The 23,132-nt window shown below is 45.8% G+C and overlaps 2 protein-coding genes across 4 annotated transcripts in view; one reads left to right on the plus strand and one right to left on the minus strand.

Moving 5' to 3' along the window:
- LOC117205517 overlaps window positions 1-23,132 on the minus strand; it is a 142,686-nt gene that overhangs the window by 73,236 nt on the left and 46,318 nt on the right. The gene's annotated exons all lie outside the window — the stretch shown is intronic.
- Window positions 1,406-23,132, plus strand: part of LOC117205436 (tyrosine-protein phosphatase Lar) — a 278,404-nt gene continuing 256,677 nt past the window's right edge. For both annotated transcript variants that reach the window (XM_033443835.1, XM_033443923.1), the window contains exon 1: window positions 1,406-1,927. The gene's annotated coding sequence lies outside the window, so the exon portion shown is untranslated. The remainder of the gene's footprint in view (window positions 1,928-23,132) is intronic.

Genomic DNA, 23,132 nt, shown 5'->3' on the forward strand with positions numbered 1-23,132 from the left:
ACTTACGGAGAACATCGAACAGAAATTACGTAGCGAACGATTCGACCATGCGGTGATCTCTCTGATTAATAGAAATTTCTAACGATAGACTGACAAAGTGATTACTTCGCTGGCAAAACCGAGAATTCGTTTCGTCTATCTAGATCTCTGCGACTTACGCTCGAATCTCGTTATTGAAAATCATTCGCCACCTTCGATAGCAACCAACGACGCGGAAAGTTTCGCAGTAGAAATTGTTTCGTGTAACTGCTCGATGATGAAGAAGACGAGAAAAATCATGGAAAATGGGCGAGCGTTGCCACGCTCTTGCGAAAGAAGCGATAAAATCGCGCGAACGCGCGAAAATTAGAAACTGTTTTTTCCAACGCGGTACGTTCGGCAGTTGCACGGTCGAGACCATAAAAGTTAACGAGCTGTTGGCGAGAAATCGTTAAAAGTTAGCGTTGAAAATTCGTGAAACCGGATGCAGGGTGTCCTGCAACGGGCGTAATTAAATGTACGGACACAATTTGTTCTAATTTTGGATGCAACGCCTTCCAGTAGGCACGACTTTTCTCTCCTCTTCTTCGTCGTGCTGACTGCACGTCGAGGAATACGTATAGAGTACGCGCGTATCGTCTGATAAACCTAGCTAAAGTGCACTCGTATTTGAAGTGGTGAATTCGCGCGGCGAGATCACGCGAATCAGCGTCGCGTTATATTTTCCAGGATATTTTCAAGAGACGTCGTGTTTTTCAAGGATCTCGTATTTGAGGACGCGATTCCGCCCGATGACGATGTCGTCGCTCTGATCATATGGCGCATACTTGAAACGCTTTGGTTGAGATTCGCGCGTGAAAATATCGCTTGACGAGATGCTACTAAATAACATCTGCCGGCTTATTCGACGCGACAAAATTTAAATACGCGCGACCAACTTTTTTCGTTTCCATTTTTGTCCTCGTTTCTTTGACTCGTTCTCTTAAAAAGAAAAAAAAGGATAGAAACAAAAAATAGATAAAAAAAAAAAATGAATGGCAGTGTACTGGCCGTGCAAAAACCGATTCGATTATTCCGCGATACGAAACTGGCATGGATATATAAAGAGAAATAGAGAACGAGAAGGAAAAATGCAAGTGGCGATATTTACAAAGAGTTACGAGACAAGCGATACGGTTTTCCGCATTTCCATGGTTTCCCCGTTCGAAATCGAGTTAGAGTAGCGAAAGGACTCGGAGGGCCTTCGATAGCCCGACGACTTCTTCGATGGGATTTTGATTCCGCGAGAATTTTCTTGACCACCCTTTATAGGTGCGACACAGGCCAACTATGTGCCGCAGCACCTACACAGACGAGGATAAGCGAGGAAAGCCAGAGCATGCGCTCGGGTATCGCAAATGTACGAGCTTCGGTTCTCGCTTTAGTCGAACCCCGGTAACGGTAGGGGTAGAACGCGCTCGGACGACTATTCGACAACGTGCTCGCCACAGGACAAGGGGTATTTTGTCGATGAAAAACGAGACCGAGCATCTACCACTTCGACCTGATTCTCAGATTTCAGCGTAATGTTGCGGACTCGTAAGAGTTTCCATTCCAATTAGTTTCTAGCTATTGGCAAGGCAGGTCGTCCGCAAGCCCGACGAAACGCGAGGGATATAGCGTGAAGAAAAGGACAAAACGGTTTTGCAAATGCATTCGCGCCGATCATCTAGAGGCAAGTTTTTCTGGTAAATTGCGACATCGGTGGCAGTGGCGATATCTATACTGGTGATAGTGATAGTGGCGAAAGTGGTGTTGGTGCTGGTGGTAGTGATATTAGTGTCAGTGATATTGACGACGGTAGTGGCGGCACGTGAACCTTTGGCGAACACGTTACAAAGATGCGGTAAATTTTTCCACTGCCCTTCGAGCACGCCGAACCTGCCCGAGCGTCAACTATCCTAAACAGGTGAGAGAACAAATATTCTACGTGTTAATGTACGAGCCGCACAGATATACGAGGTGAAAGCAGGTAACTGGATTTTTACAATTTTGGAGACTTTGCTGCCAAAGTATTTTTTTTTTAATATAATGTTACGCGCAACGCATAATTTCGTCGATTCTCTCTATCTTTTCGTTTCCTGGCGTTGATCGATTCGACGAACAAACGGCCCATACCTCGCGCGTTAACTTAGGGTTGTTTCACGGAGCCAGCGTCATACGGTAGATTATAGCGCAAAAGGTGTACTGCGTACGAAATTTGTCGAATGTCGATGTACGATCAGGGCTGTGAAAGAGAAACGAAGTCGATAAACACGGTAATACGAGGCAACTACACGTTCGTTTAGAGAGCAATGTTACGACCACCACGCGTAGAATCGTTGCAACTCGTTAACGAGTCCAAGAACTCTTAACAACGTTACGTCGTTTCATCGCAAACTTCGGAATATACAGGATGAATTTTCAATTCGCTTTCCCGGCGACTTCGAGATAATCGACTTTCAATGAAAATTTGCAAATCGAACAGGATAGGCGCGTGTAGCTTTGGAACGTTTTTCCATGCTGGAAGAAAACAAGCGTTCGCTGCACAGATTCTAGGTTGGCAATTAACCAGCATGAAACGATAGATATCGCTTGTTTGAACTATACATATTGCCGATAGTTTTCGCTTTTGAGAGAGATTTAATAGAATTTTAAATTGATAGGATATTCATAGGTGATCCAAGTTAATCGTTCAAAGAGGAAATCGGATTTACGATTACGATACGCATGAAGATCATAGGGAGGATACACGCGATAAGTACGTCTTTGTTGATTTTTTTACACAGCTGGCATAATTATATTGGGAAATTTTAGAGGCAATCCGAGGTTACAAGGTATTTACCGCACGCATAAACGTATTCGGTAGGAAATTAGTATACAGCACGAACGGCAATTTTAAGCATATAATAACGCGCGATTACTAAGTAAGAAATGTTTTAATACCTAGGATATTTTGTTGCTGTTGTTGTTGTTGTTATTATTGTGACAAGCGATATTTTTAATACACATGTTTGGCTCCGAAATCAAATAAAAAAATCATCTCGGTATTTGATAACCAAAGATCGATCGACAAGGTATTTCATCTTGAAATTGCTTTCCTACAAAGTATGGAAAATGTAACATCGCATTCCTCTCCTGTAGTCTGCACATGACAAATATCGATTAAAGGTGATCATCGCGAATTTAGGATTTCTACGTTCGTTCAACGCTTCGGATCGAAAGCTTGTCATCGACGATGCTTCGATCGATCACGTAGGACGAGCTTCTGTGACCTTTCGGTATTCGGTATTCAGTTCCAGCACGAGATAAGTAAAGGGCCGACGTTAATTACCGACGAACGCTTCGATTCCCCCGACGTGCGAGTATCGTTTCGAATGAGATATTCCCTGGTTACCTTCGGCTTATTTAGCTTCTAGGCTTTCAGGCCAGTTCCTGAGAGATTTTCCAAACGTTTGGTTTTTCAACGTCAAAGCGTGGAACCGATCTTAACGCCGACCGAACCGTTCAATTTGAAGATGGCAATTTTGGCGATTCGACGATGTACTCGCTTGGAAGTAAGCGAACTAACGATTCGACGATTACGTAAGGACGATTTAATGAGATTTCTTAAGGTTCTAGAACTTTCGTGTCCTGTTCGTACACCTATTCGACGAAATACATTTGTCAAAGTGATCAAACGATATGAAAATCTCCGTCGAAGCATTTTCTCTTTGCAAAATATTTTCCACCTTTTCCGGATGCTCTACAAACTTTTTTGACTTTTCAATCTTTCCATCCCTTCCATGTACACTTTCCTCGATTGTTTGCTTCTCTCGTAATTTTTTTGTACATCGTTTTCTTTTTATATATATATATCTTTTTCTCTATATACATCGAACTTGGAGTAATTTCTCAATCTAAACGGCTTCTTCGAGCTCTTATATCTCGAAGATCCGACTGTCTTCCTAGAATTATGCTTGTATAACGCTGTATTATCGATCGTACATCGAAATCGAGATTTTAAGGTATTTTTGAGATAACAAAGCATCGAAGAGCTACTTAACCTACATTGATGAAAAACTTGGGGAATAATTTTATGTTAAAGCACGGAAAATAGGAGCGGAGATTTTGCTAGAGCTGATTTTAGAAGAAATTAGAACCATCGACGGAATATTTCATCCGAACAGTGCAAATTGGAAAAAGTTCAGTTGGCTCGTTTAAGGGTATTTTTTCAATTTGTTGAAAGAAAAGATAGAGAGAGAGAGAGAGAGAGAAAAATAGAGGAAAAGAGATTTCAATTATTGAAAAAGAATTAACACGATTAGTTCTCTGAATAATTTTGGTATTGACGTTCCAAGTGAAAAATCCAATAGAAATCCTATCGAGAGAATCGCGAGAACTTGAGACCCTTAGATTAGCAATTGCTAGACACTCTAATCTCTTCTCTAAGACGTCTCTTATACTCTCTCTCTTATACGGTCTTCTTCGTGCAGTTACTTAACAACGATGGATGTAAAAACTTTCTACATAAAGCACATTTTCTCTTTAGGCTAAAATAAGCTTCTGTATCATAGCCGTGTACGAGTAGGTTTTTTCGTGCAATTGTAAATGATTAATATCGTATGATCGACGATTAACGATTTTAACTTAACACGTATCAATAATCGCCTCGTATTCGTTATACGAAGTAATTTTCTTGCGGATCGATTTATTAGCTCGTAACAAAGTATTTTATCAGCGACAAATAATTATACGCGAGATTATCAGTTAAGAATTTCCTCTTAACGATCATAGCTTACTGCAAGACCATAACTAATTAAATCGATAATTTTCATAATTTTTTAGTAGGGAAAAAATTTCCATTAGGTTTGTAGAATATTTACGAAATATTTCGAGAGCGAGTTTCATCTCAGGTTTCGTTTAATACGTTCTAACGTAATATCCGCGCGTTCGATGTTCCTAACTTTCGACAGCATTAATCTCATTGGCGATAACCTACGTAACGATTACGGGAACAACGAGCATATTCAACTACACGAGAAATTGTTTCTGGCAACGGCCACTTCGCTCGATCGGTCGTATAATTGTCCACTCGGTATCCTTTCTTCAGCTTTTTTCTCGCCGAAGGAATTTAGCGATAACGAGTTCGATATCAAACAGTCGGATTGGATCAAAAGCGAGAGAAATGAAATTTCATCGAGGCGCGTTCGAACAGCAAGGACGGTAACAAGGGGCTGATATTAATCTCATCGACGAGATGCCGAGGATGATTATGGCAGTGGATCGACTTGGTCGGTGTGTTCCTCGGGCACGGCTGGGCAACGCTGGTTCATGTTGAACCACGATGGACCGTGGAGGGTAACTGCTGGAAACGTTTTGTATCGCCGGAGAGAGAGAGAGAGAAAGAGAGAGAGAGAGAGAGAGAGCGTACACCGAAGAGCATGCGAACGAAGGGGAGAGACAAGCAAGAGAGCAAGCACACGACTACTCGTATGTCGGGGCGCGTGTGTTAGGCGCGCGAAACCAGGTTGGTCGTTGGTAGTAGGCGACAGCAAACAGTTTCAGGAATGCGTGGCGTGTGTTTCGAGCGCGCTGATATGATTTAGGAATCGCTTCCTACGGTCCCGACTATCCAGCGGTTTGGTCGGTCTAGCTATGGCACCAGCGTTGCGGGATTTGCGTGCATCGCCGCTAAATGTTTCGCTCCTCTGAAACGCTGCTCCGATGCCACTGGCCAAGATTTACCGAGCTTACGTGACCTTTCGGCCGCGAAATTAGGCCGATTCATCATAGGCTGGCTGAATGCTTACGCAGGGATGCCGCCAACCTCTATTCATCGTCCTCTGATCGACGATACACGCCGTTCGCGTCTCACACCGCCACCGTCCGAACCCTCTCCCCCAAGTACCGATCGATCGATCCTTCCTGCCGAATATCGATTACGCGGTTCCTCCTATCCAACATCGGGTTCGACGATGCTCGAAATCGCTTTACCGCTCCGGTTCCTAGGAATTCCTACTTAGCTCGCTCGAATCTTTCCGCGATATATATTAGCTTCGCAGCAATTCCGACGCCGCGGGCGTGTTTAAATTATAAATATGCAAGGGTCGAGAGCTAGCCCCGTCTTTCGTAAATGGCTCACGCTAATTACGTAACATAAACGCAAGTGCACTCGTATAATTGCGCGCTCGGATCTGCCATGCCTTGATAATTCGCCGCCGTTTCCCTATTTTTCGTCTCTCGTCCGACTTTTTACTCCAACGAGAAGATTTTTAAACGATAATTATATTACGACAGGTTGTCTGTCGGCGTCTGAGTCGTACGCGCGTCGCTAGTCGGTTTCATTCGTTTCTGGGAACGCTCGTCGATCGAAGGCAAACGAAGATCATGCTCGAACGCATTCGAATTAAACGTACATAATAGAACGAAAGTTCTGGCAATTTGGTTAATTCGTTGCTTTTAATATCGTAGATTGTTGCACACTACAAGCAGCGAGTGGGGTCACAATAAGGGTGGTGATCGCACGGAGAACTGTGTCGGCCAGGTCGCTCGATATCGCTGAACACGGGACGATATTCGAGCGAACAAGCCTGGTTTTGCTGCATTAATTTTATTATCAATGTTTCCCGTTAAACTTTTGTAATTCTCCTGTAATCGTTGTACCGCTTGTTGCGTGGCTCGTTTCGCTCCGTGTTTTACGTCGTTTCGATCACGGTAGTCCATCGTGGCCAAAACAATGTTACGGAAATTTTCCAAATACGATTCGTTTTATCACGAGACAGAATTCCCTGGCACAGGTGGACTTTTATCGCGTTATTCATATCGATAACGAAGTAATCGACGATCGATTCGTTCGACTCGAAGGTGATTGCTTATCTTCTCCAAACGTAAAATCAATCGATCGTTGGTTCTCGTGCTGGGTGAACTCGGTCCTTTGAGTAGATTCACGAACGGTACACGCTCTATCGGTGACGAGCGTCGCTTCTTGCTTTCGTTTTCCTTTCGCCAGATGCACCCATACCGTGAAATCTCCTTTACCTGTGCATTTCGCGCTTCCCTCATTTTCTGTCCTGCCCTCTCGGATCGGCACGAAACTCCGGTCCTCTTCCGCTTCTCCTTTGCTCTTTGCCCCTTTACTCTTCGACCTTTCCCGCTTTAACGCTCGGTGAATTTTTCACCGTGCAGCTGGTGGCTGGTCGAGTACGAGTTGGTCGGATTCTCTCTCCGGGGATACGCGAACAGCCTGCAGGCTTTGCACAGTCTCGAGTCTCGTTTCTTCGGCTTTCGAGAACGCTCTCTTCTCCGCCACGAAAACTTCTGATCGCTACTCTTTTCTTCCCCACAGTCGATCCGATGCCACCGTTTACAGCGATATCGCGACGCGCAAACTTTTTCTTTCCATAATTTTATCAAAAACGTGCAGCTTGACGCTTTGATCGTTCGGAGGAAATTCCATGTTTTGCATTAATCTAGTAGCAACCAGAAAATCTTTAAGAGCGTGACAATTTCGACTCCGTTCGTGATTTTATTTCCGTCACGTTCGCCACTAGCACCGCCTTTGCTCGAATGCGGATTCTCGATGTTTCACCGAGCTGACGTGGATCGACTTGAAATCGAACCGATGTATCGTGAAAACAGCCTCGACGCTTTCAACGATCAAGCTTCGAGCGTATACACCGTCGTCGTCGTTTACATCCGAACACGTTCGACGAATTCGCCAATTTTATCGAAGCGTGCGAATTAACGACGATGGATCGGTAATTCTCGTTACGAGTAATAACTCGAACTAACGGAGAATTAATAATTACAAGTAATATCTATCACCCTCGACAATATCGTGTAATCCACTTTTACGAGTATCAACTTTCATGTCGAATAATTAGAGTGGCGTAAAACCAAGTATGAAAGTCATTTTATAGGGCGAGTTCGTTCGCGAAAGTGCTTTTCGTCCGTCTTTCCTCGATATTCGATTTCCAGGTTTTCGCTACGAAGAACGTAAGTAGAACTAAGTTTGCGGCACGGCAGAATTTATGGAGAAAGATGTTTAAGCAGTCGTCGTAAGTAGTAAATATTTGAACGATACTCTTCTCGAACCGCTGAATTTCTGCTACCCTTTATGCCTAATTATATCGTTTTTCCCTTCGTGGCAGGTATTCATTTGGCTTCGTTTGTTTTGTCCTGCTATTTTTCACTTTTATTTCCAACCCGAGACATCGATCAGTTTTTCCAAATGAAATTCCGACCTGGCCCTTGTTCGTTCGAGTCGATTTCAAGGTACATGAACATCGTCGTTCAATAAACGTGGGTGTTAGTAAACATGGGAAACCTACAAACTGGTTCTCCGCTAGGAACTCCTACGACGTTAGTGTCCACGTATGAATATGTAATAGCTGGAAACACGGTGTACAGAGGCACGCGAGTCCTCGCTCTTGTACGTCGTTTTCTCTTAAATCGCGCTGCGAGCACGTAAGCCGAAACAAACATGTCGCGCGTTTCCTTGCTAAACGCGAGAAGAAATAACCACCTACCTCTGCCGTTTGCTACACAGAGAAAAGAATACATAAACTGGAAAATATGGCTCCTCTGTTTTTCTTTTTTTTTCTTTTTTTTTTCTGAAAGCAAATATCTCCGGATTAACGTTTCTTTCTCGTTCGTTAGCAACGGCACATACGCTGTCGCGTGTACGACGTTAGGGTTTGTTCGGAGCATAGATCGAGACAAAGAACCGCGTAAGCGAAGAAGGGAAACGGGTGAGGAAAGTGGTTGCCGCGAAGTAGGGTGATAGAGTGTACGCGAGATCGAGTGCACGGGACACGAGAGTCAAGCAAGAAGCAGAAGGACCATACGGATGGACGAATAAATATAGACGGATAGGTAGACGGACGGGGCAAAGGCAGAGAAACGGGAAAGAAAGCGTGCGCGAGGAAGGAGAGCAGGGACGGTGGAGAGACCGACAGAGACTCTCGACCCTCCTTTGCGGTCCTTCGCGTACGATGCACCAGTCAGGCCACTATTGTTTGAGTCATCACAATGGTGGAACAAAACCTCAACCGGAGGATCGAACTGCACTCCAAAGCCCAACTCCCCGCCGCTGTCGGTCTTTTCCCTCGGCGAATCAGCCCCACTAGCGAACTCGTTCTCCGTACGGTCCACGAAGAGCAACGAAGCTACCCCTTCGGAAGCGGCTGTGCGGCGCTGCTCGCCGCGCGTCTCCTACTTTCCCTCCGTTTCGTTCGCTGGCACTCGCGCCTATTCGCGACAGAAGCTATCGCTTTTCGAATGACAACAACCAGCAAGAACAAAGGGGAAAGGTTGACGGTGCAAGATGAATCCATTGTGCCGCTGCATGCACCGCTACCGCTCTGGCGTGTCGATGGCTTTCGACTCGCCAACCGTGCAACGTCTTTTCTACTTTTCGCCTCGTCGTCTGGCCGAATGAACGGCTCGCGGCCTACTTGCTCCTTCCTTTTTCGACCAGTCGTCCGTGTTCGTCGATTCTTTTATTCCGAAAGATGAGCTTTTTAACGCACGCGCCAACAACGACGAATCGCTCCGACGAATAAAACCCCGGCATCGTACGACGTAGCTCTATGCCACAACGTGCACGACAAACGTAGTTTGATGCCAAGTTGAAACAATTCGAGTTTCCGGAGTCGAACATCGAACGATTTCGGAGAACCACGGTTTTGCGGTATCTCCTGCTGGATTCCTGAAACCGATACGATTCCGAGATTACGCTGCTGTATACTCCGAAAGCCACTTGCACTTGACTGATAGCGAACCGAGTTCTCGCGGTTTTAAGGCTTCGTTCCGAACCAGGTAGAGGGGAAACCCCTCTCCACACTCCGTCAATACTCAGCGGCCATAATCCCTCGAATAAAGTTATCACTCGGAAGGAATTCGGATTTAAGCAGGACTCTGCGATTCCATTTATCTCCTTCTCGACAAAGCACTCGTGATCTCGATTCCCCGTATTTGACCATCTTTCGAAGAAACGCCGAGAAATTTATTACAGTCGTTGCACGATCCAACAGTGTGTAAGATTCAATGTTATCGTTTGGAAACGTGAACGAAACGCAGCAGCGAATTCGACGTAGAATTATCGGTGTATTCGGTGTATTATTTTCGTCGATTCGGATGGTGCGTCGATAGACGTTCGTTGGTACACGCGTGGAAATCTCTTGGAGCTCGAACGATCGGTCAGCGACGATCAATCACGAGCCGTAAGGACGCGAACGTACAAAATCGCGGTAAAGGGTTGCGCGAAAGAGACGAAGAGAAGGAAAGACGACGATAAAATAGAATCGTCGGTCAAGTTTCGGCGAAAACATGTCGGCTCTGAGTTCGAATCTCCTCGTAAATCTCTAGAGTGCTCCGACGAGAAAGAATATTTTTTCGAGAGTGCCGCTTCCATTGGCACTCGAGAGAACGCTTATCCAGCCGTAGGAAACGCTCGAGCACTGCTTCGCCCGCTTTCGTGGCAAGGCTCGCGACTGAACGATGATTGGATTAGTCAACGTCGTTTCTCAGAATTTCAACGAAGACGACTGCAACAACTATATGGAGTTTCGTGAAAATCTTCCATAGGAGAAAAGAACTCGCCGAATCCCCGGAGAGGTTGGTCGATTCGATGATCTGTAAAGATGATTCAGCGCGATGCAGCCACGCGAAACTGTTTGAAAATATTCAACGGAATAAATTCTCGAATAGGATAATCAGATAGTTCGCAATTCGTAGAATTCGCTTGAAACGTATCTGTTGTTTTATTGGCAAACTCGCGGATACGTTGCGCGAGGATATTCGTGCGTGTTATGCGAGGTTAACGCCGGTATCTGGCAATTTGTAACTCGAAAAATATTAGTTCGGAGTTAGAAATTCGTGAGGGAAAGATTCGTTTCGTCGAGATTCGATCTTATCGCGATGATAAATTGGCGAGGACGGTAAGTAGGAAGATGAACGAGAATGCTGCGAGGGCATGCAGACGTACACCGCATCGTTGATCGAACTACATGCGCGTAAAAAACCATTTCCATTGTCACGGGAGAGGTTGATTTTACGGGATAACGACCGTAGCTATTGCGGTCCACGATGTTTTACTCGGTCGCCTAAAGTGACTTCGTAAATCACTAGGGAGCGAGTTGTGCTCCTCGGTCATTATACCAAATTTACGCGTTCTATACAAGCTCTGCGGAGTTCGGGTTGCACGAATCGTTGGAAATTCTGCCGGTTCGCCCACCTCCGTCCTTCTCTTTAATCGAAACAAAAACTCGCTCGCGGCAGATATTGGTTTCGAACGTTGCGCACCGACCGGACTCTCGATGACGCAGAGATATCGCGAAAGTTTCGAGCTAGCCCCGATTAATTCGAGCGATTATACGGCGTTAAATCGCAATGCACCGTATAATACCGACCGCTCCACTCGCGCTATAATACGTTAAGTCTGGCCAACGAGTTCGACGGTGCGAACGAACACGTTCGCCACGCGTACCAAATGTCACCGAGAACGCCGCTGTTGAAATCCTGCAACATTGTACCGATGATTCTCGTTTTCGCCTCTCTCGTCCTCTCTCGTCCTCTCCCATCTTTCCTCTGTCGACGTTTCTCTCTCTGCTCCTCTGTCCGCGAACAGAGTCCAGTCGAGTGCCGTGTGTACAGTTAACGCTATTTTCCAACAGCGTTTCCATTCCTACTCTTTCTCTGTTCACCGGGATACTCGGCCGCGATACGAAACAGCGTTTCAGATGCAACGCGAAAAATCGTTTTCGATGGAGATTCGAACAAACAGCCGGCAAAAAACGACAAATTAATGGAGCGCCGATTGGTCTGTGCAAGGGCGCAGGCAAGAGGCAGCCTTAATTATATTATAAATTTAACGACCAAGTTGCGCGACGTGATACGAGACGAGCCACCGCGACAAGGAATGGCGCATCTTAGGGAAAAACTGCTGGAATATTATTATACTGCATCATAGTCACTCGCAAGGCGCAGAGAAAAATGTTTTGCATCTGCAGCTGACTAGGGTATGATATAAGTAATGGTTGCGCAAATTTCCTTTGGGGCAATGCGTTGCTATCGCGCTTCCCACCGCGCGCCCAGTGACATGCGGCTTTCTTATCAGGTGAAACCGCTGTTTCTCCCTCTGTGCCACAAACCGACGATCATATCGAAAGAGCGTAACGGCCCAAGGGCAACGACCGTTAATAGCCGCGGAACGAAATCGCCGTCCTTCCAATTATTTCTCCCCGTCTCTGTCTTTAGCGGCGATATTATTTAATAAAAATGGCAAGCGTAACGGTAAAGCACTGGCAGGTAGCCAAGAAGAATCGGCCCCGTGCATTCTACTGGAAGATAACGCGATCGCAATTAGAGTGAAACGCGATAAACGGGAGCTCGGTGAGAATGTACGTTTCGGACGCAAGTGGCGAGCAAGAGCAGCGAACAGCGCCAATTCCTCGGAATTCTTTGCAGCGAGTGCAAATCGTCCTTGGACCGTGCGAAACACCGGTGTACGCGTTATTCAAAATCTTGCTCCGTCGTCCCCTGGTAGAATGGGTTGCGGGATAACGCGTGCAGGCCCGGACAAAGATTCGCAGAAGCAGCAGCGGCGTTCCACTCGTCGAGGGCAAGGTCCGCTCCATTACCATCCTCTAAATCACGCCGGTAACGTTTTTGGGACGGTCGTAACTTCGGGCTCCGATGTTTTTGGCCTCATTAGTAGCCGTCTCTCGGCTTGATGTGGTACACGGAAAAGGGTCCTGAGAGGGCGAGAGAGAAGTCTCGGAGGGAGGCGGTAAGAGGAGCGAGAAGAGGTCGAGAAGAGAAGTCGTTGCCGCGAGAGACGAAGGGAGACGGGGTGGCGAAACGCCGCCGGAGCAAAGGAGAACGCGGAGGAGGTACGACGAGGCTTGGCTGTAGCAGAGGATACCGACAGTGGCTGCGATTAATATTCCCCGGTTCTAGCAGGAGTTCCGTCGTATCTACGTCGTACGGCAACCTTCTCTGCCGTACGTTTGCACTTTGAGTCGTAGCCGCAATCCCCTGGCTTTCCAGTCACCGCTGGCCCTTTCGAGATCCGCATTACGCTCGATAGCGTCTCCTGCTCTTCGCTTGGAACAAAGAGAAACGACAAACGATACGTCTCTTGCCATTCCAACGCTGCCACTGTACTCCTCTCTACGTATTCGCCGTCATCTTTTTCGCGTATACCTGCCGTTTTCGCGCGAAATCTCACGATTACGGTACAACCACCATCGACCGACTACTCTGATATCCCAACGTTCCGTTATCCCAGTGGAATATTTACATCTACCGGTAATCGTTGTGTATACGCGTGACGTGCTTCTTGTTAAAATACGATTACAATAACACGGTAAATCGTAACAGTTACGCGTCTACCTGTCTTAAATAATATACCAACATACGCGCGGCGCGTTTCCACGCTATTGTCTATTTTATCATTCGTTGCTATGATTTAGATTTCCACGACGAATTATTTACAGAGAGAGTGGCGCCAGTTTGAGAAATCTACGACCGAGCGACTCTTGAGGTTACACGAACGACGTCGCATCGACATGAAAAATGCCGAAAGACCGAAATAAAAGACGCAAACGCTTCTCATATTCCGTCGCTGTAATAGCAACGATTCAACGCTACTCTCTTCGAGCAAGAGGAAAATGTTGGCTGAAATTTTCTCGAGCAAGTACTCGAGAAACGTGGGTGTATGTACGTGTGGCGTTAAAGGGAACGAGAAAGGCCGAGCACGAGGAGCGGGGTGCAAGTGGGACTAGACTTTACGGTGCTAGAATCATCAAAGGGAAAGAACCGATACGGAAGGTGGAAAAAAGAAAATGAGACGCGGTTGGTGGTCGAAATGTCAAAAGGGGCCTAATTCGATCGAGCGAACCGGTTCTCGCGTGTACCGGTATGTCGAGCCTATCGAATCCAGCGCCAAAGGGTTACGCGGGTGTAAAAGGGACGTGGGATGAAGTCGGACAAGATTGTGGAGAATGCGCGAGAGTAGCAGGGATTAGCCAACGGCGAGAGGGGATAGATATCTGGCGTGTATTCCATAGATTCGAGTGGGCCGCACGGCACGGCGCACCCATTTTCCGATAGCTAATTACCGTGGATATGCAAGCGCATCCGTTGCAAACGCGTGCGCTATCGCGTATACGCGCGATACGCTTATCCACGATGGTTCGATACGCGCCACGAACGACCAACGTTCGGTGAACGCTGCGCCAAAAAGTCTCCAAGGCACACGGTCGAGACGAATAGGAAGAAAGAAATGACATTTGCGCTGCGCCGCGTCACATCCCGCTGCATCGAACTGCGTCGCGCAGAGGAACGCTTTCAGAAAGCGTCGCGCAGTAGCTTCGCTCGACTAGATGGCTGCGTAGCTACTTAATTTAACGACAATGCGGCGGTAGCACGCTGGTTCCCCGACGACGCCGTAAGACGCGAATTAACAGGAATTTGGCGCGATAAAGCGTAGACGCAGTTCCAGAGCGACTCGCTTTAACCTCAAAGCGATCGCACCGGTTATAAGTAATTAAAGTCGATAGCGTTATCTACGCGTTATCTCGAGCGTTCCGAGAGAATTTCCAATACGATCGTTCCGTAGACCGCCGGGTTATTATCAGCGAAATAGTTACGACATTTGATGTCTGAACTCCTATTCGTACGCTCGGTCGTAAAAGAGACGAAAGTGGATTTGATAAGCGTGGGAGTAAGAATTTAATTTACGTCCGGTGCTGGATGTTGTATTAAATTCGATTAAAAATCTTACCGTGTTTATTGCGTGAACAGCACGTTTCGTAGCTAGAGGGGCGGCGAACTGCGAATCGATAGACGCGTCAATTTGAAACCAGTTTCCAAAATGATCGACACGCGGAGGGTCGCTGGAGGCATCGAAATGCCACGATTGTGAACGGCGCTTAAGCCGACGCGTTATCGACACGCTTGGGAATTGGAGCTGCTAGGACAGCTGCTGCTAAAGTATGCATGAACAGGGACTGTTTTGTATCCGTATACTCGGTGTGCAACTATTCCTCGTACACGTTGTTGCTCGTTGATCGAACTGCTACATTTGTCGCGCTATAGTTACGACCTGTCCGATCAAGTTAGATAGAGACGCAATTTCGGCTACTGCCCCCCTTCTCTTTTCCCACTTAATTCGCGGTGAACTGATATCAGGTGGTAAATCGAACGACGAAACAACGCTGCGAACAATCGCTTAACTTTACGTTCGGCCAGTCGATTGAACGGTACAGCAACTACTTCGTTTTCTGGCATGTATCGACTGAAACAAATCCCCGACAGCTAAGCTGCGATAATCGGATCGCGTTATTCACCATCGCGTCTCGACCTATTTCAATTACGTACCTGGCCGTTTCATTGCCAGCGGATAAAACACGTTCAAATTGTGGCATCGAGCCGCTTGCCGCTTCCGTGATACCATACGTACAATTTCTTCCATGCATAAACCGGCATACGGCGTCGCAGGAGATACTCTTCCGACGGCGTTGTTACTTCGTCGACGGCCGACGCCGTTGTTTCGACGAAATTTGTGCAGCGTGGAAAAGTGTGCGTATCGATCGTCTTGGAAACGAGACAAAGCGAATTGTTCGGGCGAGAGCGTCGTGTTGAAGAGCGGAGAAATTTTCGGCGACGTTGGTTCGTGCTTCGATGCGATCGTAAAGTTGCGGTCGTTGGAATAAACAGGACGCGAGCACGAGTATTTTTCTTGGCGAAAATGCGAAGGGACAGAATCGAGGAACGTTTTCAATCGTCTACGCTAGGCAAAGAGGTTTCGACGATTACGTCTATAACCGGTGGAGCGAGAGACCGGATCGATTTCGTCGGTGCGGCTTTCGACTTTTGGCACGAGTAAGTTCCGTTTCGTGGTGGCTACCGGTTCTCTCTCGGTGTTAAAGTCCTCGACTTCCCTCAACTGCCCCCTTCCTACGAAACCCGTCTTTCCGACAAGGAGCTAACCTTTAATGTACGAGTCGTGTTCAAACCGAAACCTATTTGGTGTAGTTAGGAGTCGTAGGAACAGCTCGGTCCGATACCTTCTCTCTAGAGGCGGTTTGCACGTACGCGACTGGAAGAGATCACCGACCTCGTGGTTCGATGCCACGGAGAATTATACGATCCAGCCGTCCAGCCAAGGATAGTCCAACTCGGAATACTCGCAAGATACTGGGCGTAAGCGACGTTACGAAGATAATTGTGTTTCGCAACACCGAAGGCGGTACGACCGCATTCGATAAAACTTTTTCGACCATCCGTTCGTACTTTCCTCCCTCTCCGCCCCTTCCTCGCCAACCCCTTCTTTCCTTCCCTCTCTCTCTCTCTCGATTGCCCAGAATTCTCGTTTCGCCTCGTTCTATGCCCGTCGCCCGCAAACACGTTACAAGCGGAACGAACCTGGCATCGGTGCTACCGTGCAACGACGCAACGATGCAACTCCGTGAAAACTCCAAGTGGTTTCGTATCGTGGTGCATTGCAATGCATTGCACATTGCAGACAGCACCCTGCACAACCCCACCTCCGCCAGAGTCGACGCTGTCCGCCGCCACCACCGCTATCCCACCACCGCCACCACTCTGCCATTCCGTTTTCTCTCTCTCTCTCTCTCTCTCTCTCTCCCTCTGTTGCAGCGTTCGCGTAAATAACGCACACCTAGATTCGAAGGAGTGGCCCGCCAAATTACCGCGTCAACTTCATTGCCCAGTCGTCCATCCAGCTCGTTTTTCTTCTCGCTGCGATGCGCTAAGAATGGGTTCTCTTCGCTTCGGCCGACTCGTCCCGTGCTTTTCGGCTGGAATCGTGTTTTTCAGGCTGGAGGACGCGCGAGAGATACGCATGGATCGTTGGGGAGTTTTTTCGCACGCAAAGGAGCTCGTTAAAACGATTCGCGCCAAATAATCGCGATAGCTTTGGCATTGTGGCTCATTGCGAGGTTTGCCGCGCGAGTATTGCCAGACATTCGGGAACTGTACGCTCGTTCAGCCTGATAACGCCGCGAAATACGCGACACCGGAAGGAAGAGAGGAAACTCGGTCGGGCGTTATTAAGGGAGGAAATTTTATCGGTTATTTCTATGCTTTGCCACCGAGTGAGCAGACGGGCGACGATACATCGTGGTGATAAACAGTCCAATGGTGGTTCGAGCCGCGGTTTACAAGCAAAGTCGGATATGCGAATGTGCGGCTGTATATCGCGGCTGCAACGAGAGATCCCTATAAAGCTTACTTTGCTATTTTACTTTCGCGTGGAGTCAGTTTTATGTACCTATATCCCGGCACTCCAAGTTTGGCTATGAAGCTAGTCCTCTAGAGATTATTTCGCCCGGGCATTGAGAAAGCACACGGTCGAGCGGCTGCACGTTGCATAGAAATAAGGTTCGCGCCAACGAACGGAACAAGGTATCGCGTAGTAATCGCATCCGTTTCAGGGCGTTAGTCGTGCAGCTTGCGAGCCACAGTGACGCCCTATCAGACTGCCTCGTTTCTTAGATCGCGTCGTAGATCGCTGCCTCGTCGTCAACGTCTAACGATTATTAACGACCGGCAGTTGCGTTTCTCTTGCGTTTGACGGGTATCGCGCGCGCAAAACGAAAACGAAGCGAAACGCGAGCGCGAATCGAAGTCGTAAAATGGCGAAAAACGACGCGTGGACGCGCCGTTAATCGAACGTTCGCGCGAATCCGCAAAAACAACAAACGAAAAATTATACTTCGCTGCTGGGAAAAAAGAAACATATTTAACAACCATTATATTTTAATATCTTTCAAGTCATGGAATAATTTATGTGGCGCAATTTGCGCGGCAATTTCGTCTTCGAAACAGTTCGTGCATTAAATCGTGTACGTATTTGTTTTCTGCGCTCTGGTATAGGAATGGGGCGGGGGAGGAAGCTGCATTAAAATTTATGCACGCAACAATGCATTCGTTGAACCAGGCATTCGCCTGGTAGAGAGAAGCGGAACGTGATCGATTTCATCATTGAAAATATTCCAGTCGTGGTTTAGCGATTCTCTTAACCTTACGGAGAACGCAGACCTAAAAATTCCATCGGTACAAGTATATCTGAGAAATTCCGAGAATTTAGCCTCTCGATAGTACGATAAAATGACGAAGAATTTGGAATTGGAATTGCAACGATTTAAGAAATAATTATTTCTTCGTCTTCGAGATTTCTCGCATAGCGGTAAGAAGAAAGACTTAAATGTACCGTGTAATTAGGAAAAGCGTATTTGTACTATGAATGTACATATTTGTCAAATGAACCGCCATCTTCGCGGGGTTTGATTAGAACACAAACTTGCTCGAGTGTCCTATTTTTGACAAGACCAGCGAAATACAAGCGTTTCGTATTTCTCGTATCAAAATATCGGAATTACTCAGACACATGATATTTCTCTTCGTTCTTGTTTCTGTTTGTCCCTTCTTCGTCGGTTTGCTGTGACGATGTGTCGGTTCATCGAGTCGCGAAGTACGTCGATGCAAATCAAGTTTCTACAACAGTTCGTTCGCTTGCAACGAATTGAAGTCGGGAGATCTCGAGCGTACGGAAAGGCTTTCAACCGAAATGGACTCCCGAACGGACGGTCGCTCTTCTCCAAACAGTATTTCTAAGAAACTTTACCTACACGGTTTATTGTATTTTTCGAGAATATAAGCGAGGAAGAAATAACGATTCGTACGATACGTCGTTCGACGGCCACGCTTAATGTTTACCGTATAAAGTTTCGTGGATTTTTCGGCCAACAATACCGGAAAGCTGCGAAATAAATGCGAAACGAACGAGCTAGCAGAATGAAAGATGAAACAAAAATAAAGCTTGAAAAATCGTTCAATAATGGAATATGTCAAATACGTAGATCCTCGTGCACTCGGAAATTCGTGTTACCTAACGAATGACCATGTCAATTTACGCAAAATGAATGTAACTCGCTCGTAAAATACTTGCCAACCATACTCGTGCGTATACGCGTAATGTCGTTTGTTTGTTCAACAACAGCGTTCATACCAGATAGATATTATTGTGCAGAGACGATATTTTTCTATATGGTAACAAAATTCGGGGTATGGTTACTTTGCGTGTGAGAAATATTTTCAGACAGATTTTGTGGTAAAAAGTTCCAGATAATCGCAGAAAAATATGTCCCTTTCTGAATCAATCAACAAAGATGTTCACAGTCGACAACATTCGGTAGAAATCTCAGTATCGCGGGGTTATCCTTTCACGATCCATCCGAGACTACTCGAAACGGTAATTCAAATTTGCTTTGACGTCGTTATCGTCAACAAGAGTACTCGGAGTAGCTGTACTGTCACACCGACAACTTAGATATTACGAATAGCCGTATGAAGTTAGCGAAATCCCTGCGAGAAGATGTTTGTTTCCACGGAATCTATTAGATCGACGAAGCCTAAATTTAAGATATCGACGATCGAAAGTTTAAAATCGCCAATATTCCATGTTCTCGTTTATAAATAGGTAAATAATAATATTTATGAAACAGCCGTGTATATCCCGGTGGATTACAACTCTGAATATTCAACGTGCTAGCAATTACTCGTTAATTGTCGCTTCGCAAGACCATCGGTTCACTTCCATTTCTCTTGACGCTAAACGAAACAAAGCTGACGATAATCCTTACACTGGAGCAAACAGAAAGCGAAGAATAAAGCAAGGTTTCTCGATCGAGGAAAAGGATAAACGGCGAAAGTAACGATGAGTCTGTAGGATCGAGTATCGAGACGAAGCGAAACGAGGATGGGTCATTGCGCGGTCTAAGCCGGAAAACGTCAAGAGGAAAGAAGCTATGGCATTATATCGAGAATATTTCACGGCGACTCCATCGACTACCATAGCCGTCTCCTTCTATTGTTACGCTGCTACGAGTTTCCCGATACTTGACATTATATTAAATTATTATAGCGCATACGGGTCGGCGCTGCTACTCGAGAATGTAGTCGAGCGGCCGCGTAATACCCTCGCACGATCTACGCAGGAGTCTGTGAAACGTTGCTTTAGGAAACTTCGAAATCGATAATTACGAATCGGTTATCGGTGTTTGTCGTAAACCACATCAATCGCGCGCATTAACACGATCGTTCAAATCGAACGGTATGGATGAACGTTGCTTCTAATTAGCAATGCTACGAGGCATGAAAAGGATCGAAAAATCGATTAGATTCGTTATTAGGGAAGAACTATAATAGAATGCCTGATACGAACATGACGAAAAATTAAATAGATGCGTCTTTTGACAGACAAAGTTGGTACGATTAATTGTTCCATTTGTCCGTACGTTTATATTTAATGCAACAAGAAGAAACTACTCAGGCGCCTCTGATATAAATTCAGAGAGAACAATTGAACGACAACTGCATACGGTATAATATCCAAAATGATTCTTTTATTATGTAACGTCTAAAAGTAGGTTGAAGATTCATATCGCCTCGAAGAAATCGCCAAAGAAGGTGAAATTTTCTGAATATTTAAATCCTGACAGGACTTTAAGGGATGAACGTTTGGAGGAGCGGAACTTTCGCGAGTGAGCAATTTCGGCATCCAAACTTCGGCGAAAGTGGGAAAGGTTTCTGTTAAGAAGGTAATTGGGACGTTCTAATCACCGAGAGCGATTGCGTTTACTTGCTTCTCCGTCGACCAAGTAGGTACGTTAATTCGAGCCGATTATCATCCCTATAGCCGGACAATAATTAAGCGGGCCCAGGTTGGTCTGTGAAGTGCTGCGGTTTTGCTCGCATACTAACCTAAATTCATGGGATGTATTTACACCCGCATACTCGCGTGCACGTCTCTAGGTCGTTCTAGCGACCACCTCGCTGTTTCTCTCCTATTGAACGTACCTCTCGGCTTCAATTCTCCTATTTATCATAGTCGTCCCTGCAGCCTCCAACAACGTTATTTTTGTACCGTCGAACGACCTCCTTCGACGAACGAAACCTAACCCAAACTCGATCGATCGTGGATCGTATTTTCATTTTATACTTTGCACATCGATCGATTGACATTTTTTAAACCATGCTGTGCTCATCGCGTAAGCGATAATTCTATGCAACAACAGGTTAGTCGACAGCGTCCAGCGTCGTCGAATATTTATGTGGAAATCATGAAAGGACGAGACGCGACATTTATTTTTCACGGTAATCGATCCTCCACCGAGACGCTGGTCGATATTTCCATATGAAGATTCCGCTACCTTTCGCGAAAGCCTTTGAGCCAAAAGAATCTCCATCCGCGGTGAAAGACGTTTCCTACTTCAACGACATACTCTTACGGAGCAAATTCGAGCAGGCAAACGATCAATGTATGTACATTTTTATACCACGAACATTTGTAGGTTTCTAATCTGTCAACGCTTTGACATTAATGAAACGTTGAAACAGACAGTTGTTTCGTAATTAATATGTTAATACGTTTTAACGTTTGGAACTGTACATGTTTATAAGGTGTTCTCGAACTAATAGTAGAATTCGAAAGGAGACGAAGCTGCGCGAAGAAATACGCGAAAGATACGTAAAGCGACGCTTTTGCGTAGAATGCATCGTTTGCGAATAAATCGACGATTATTCGTCGATTTAATGAGATAACGAGTAACCTTCTACTTGTTTCGAAATCATTAATTTTTCCTATTTCCAGTACTAGGTATACATATACTTCAAAAGCACGTCTCTATTGCAATTATGACGAGGTAACAGTTACTTACTTGATAGTTGAACATTAGGCATCTGGCTCATTACCGAGAAATCGATTATCCGATGAGATCGGAATATCAAACGGTGGGATGGCATCCGGGACAGAAGAACGACCATCTCGAGGAGCCGGCTTTTAATTTAAAAGATCAAATTAGAAAGGAACGCGACTCTGCAACGGTATGCTTTTGAAAAGGAGCGCGTAGAGGCTGTTTAAAAATGTACATAAAATATATAAAGACGTACGAAGATACGTAAAGATTCGTAATACGTCGAGTATACTCGTCGAGCGTTTGCTAAACGAGAGGAATATCTGTTTAGGAACCAACTGATCACATCCATTTGGCAAAGTTCATGAAAATATGGAATTTTTTGGGTTGGCAACTAAGGAACGCGGATTTTCTCGTTAGTTGGTATTAACCAGAGCAGACAGTTTAGTCGATTCTTAGCGAGATCAGTTAACGGTCTATTCGTAATACGTTACGAGTAAGATGCTTCGGGACAATCGTATCATACAGCTACCATCGAATCGTTACGAAATGCGCACATTGCATATTCGTCGAACAGCGGCCCTGTATGCCTCGTAATTAGGCGATATACGCAGATAATACGATTGGGCAAAAATATTTTACGTGCAATTGATGGCCATCGTATTAGGACCACGTAAGGAGATGTCGCTTTTCCAGCTACACGCGACGTTACGTTACAGACGGATTCAATTTAAATTATCCGTAAACGCGTAAGACTGTTTCTAGTCGTCTGACAGAGCTAAAAAGAAGATAACAAGCTAGAAAAGAATTTCGATGAGTACGACGACAGAGACCCCAACGGAGTTGTAAGAAGCGCACTAGAAAATTTTCCTCGATAATCTCGACGAACCGTGAAGCTCGTTCCCAAGCTTCGAAGATCGATAATCGGCGAGAGTATTTTCTCTTTAACAGCAACGAGTGCTACTCGAGGGAGAGAGTTCACTTTTCAGCTTTACCGACCTTCGTACTCCATCGAGAAGAGAGTGCGAAAAATGTTATTGGTTTCGCGTGTGAAAGAGGCTCTTCGTAGATCTTTTCGAATAGAAATAAGGATCGTTTGGAAAGAAAGGTTCTTCGAAAAAGGTCGACTATTCGATTACGTAAAACGAAACGAAAGCAGACAAACCTCAAGCGCGACAGTTTGATTCTTCAACGTTGAACGATGTTCTCCGACGTGTCGAATATATGGAACCTTTTTGAAATTTCCTTAGCAGATGAAAATGCTGCGCTGATGAATTTAACGATAAAGCTTTGTGAAAAGTCGCGACTGTATCGAGAGGTTTGACGCTGACCGCGATTGTCGGAGAAAATATCGTTAAACATTCATAGAGTAAGAAGAGAAAACAATGAAGAACAGATAGCGCGGTGTGAAAAACGGGAAAGGGCGGG

Source organism: Bombus bifarius, unplaced genomic scaffold, assembly GCF_011952205.1.
Source record: "Bombus bifarius isolate JDL3187 unplaced genomic scaffold, Bbif_JDL3187 scf7180000007966, whole genome shotgun sequence".
NCBI lineage: Eukaryota > Metazoa > Arthropoda > Insecta > Hymenoptera > Apidae > Bombus > Bombus bifarius.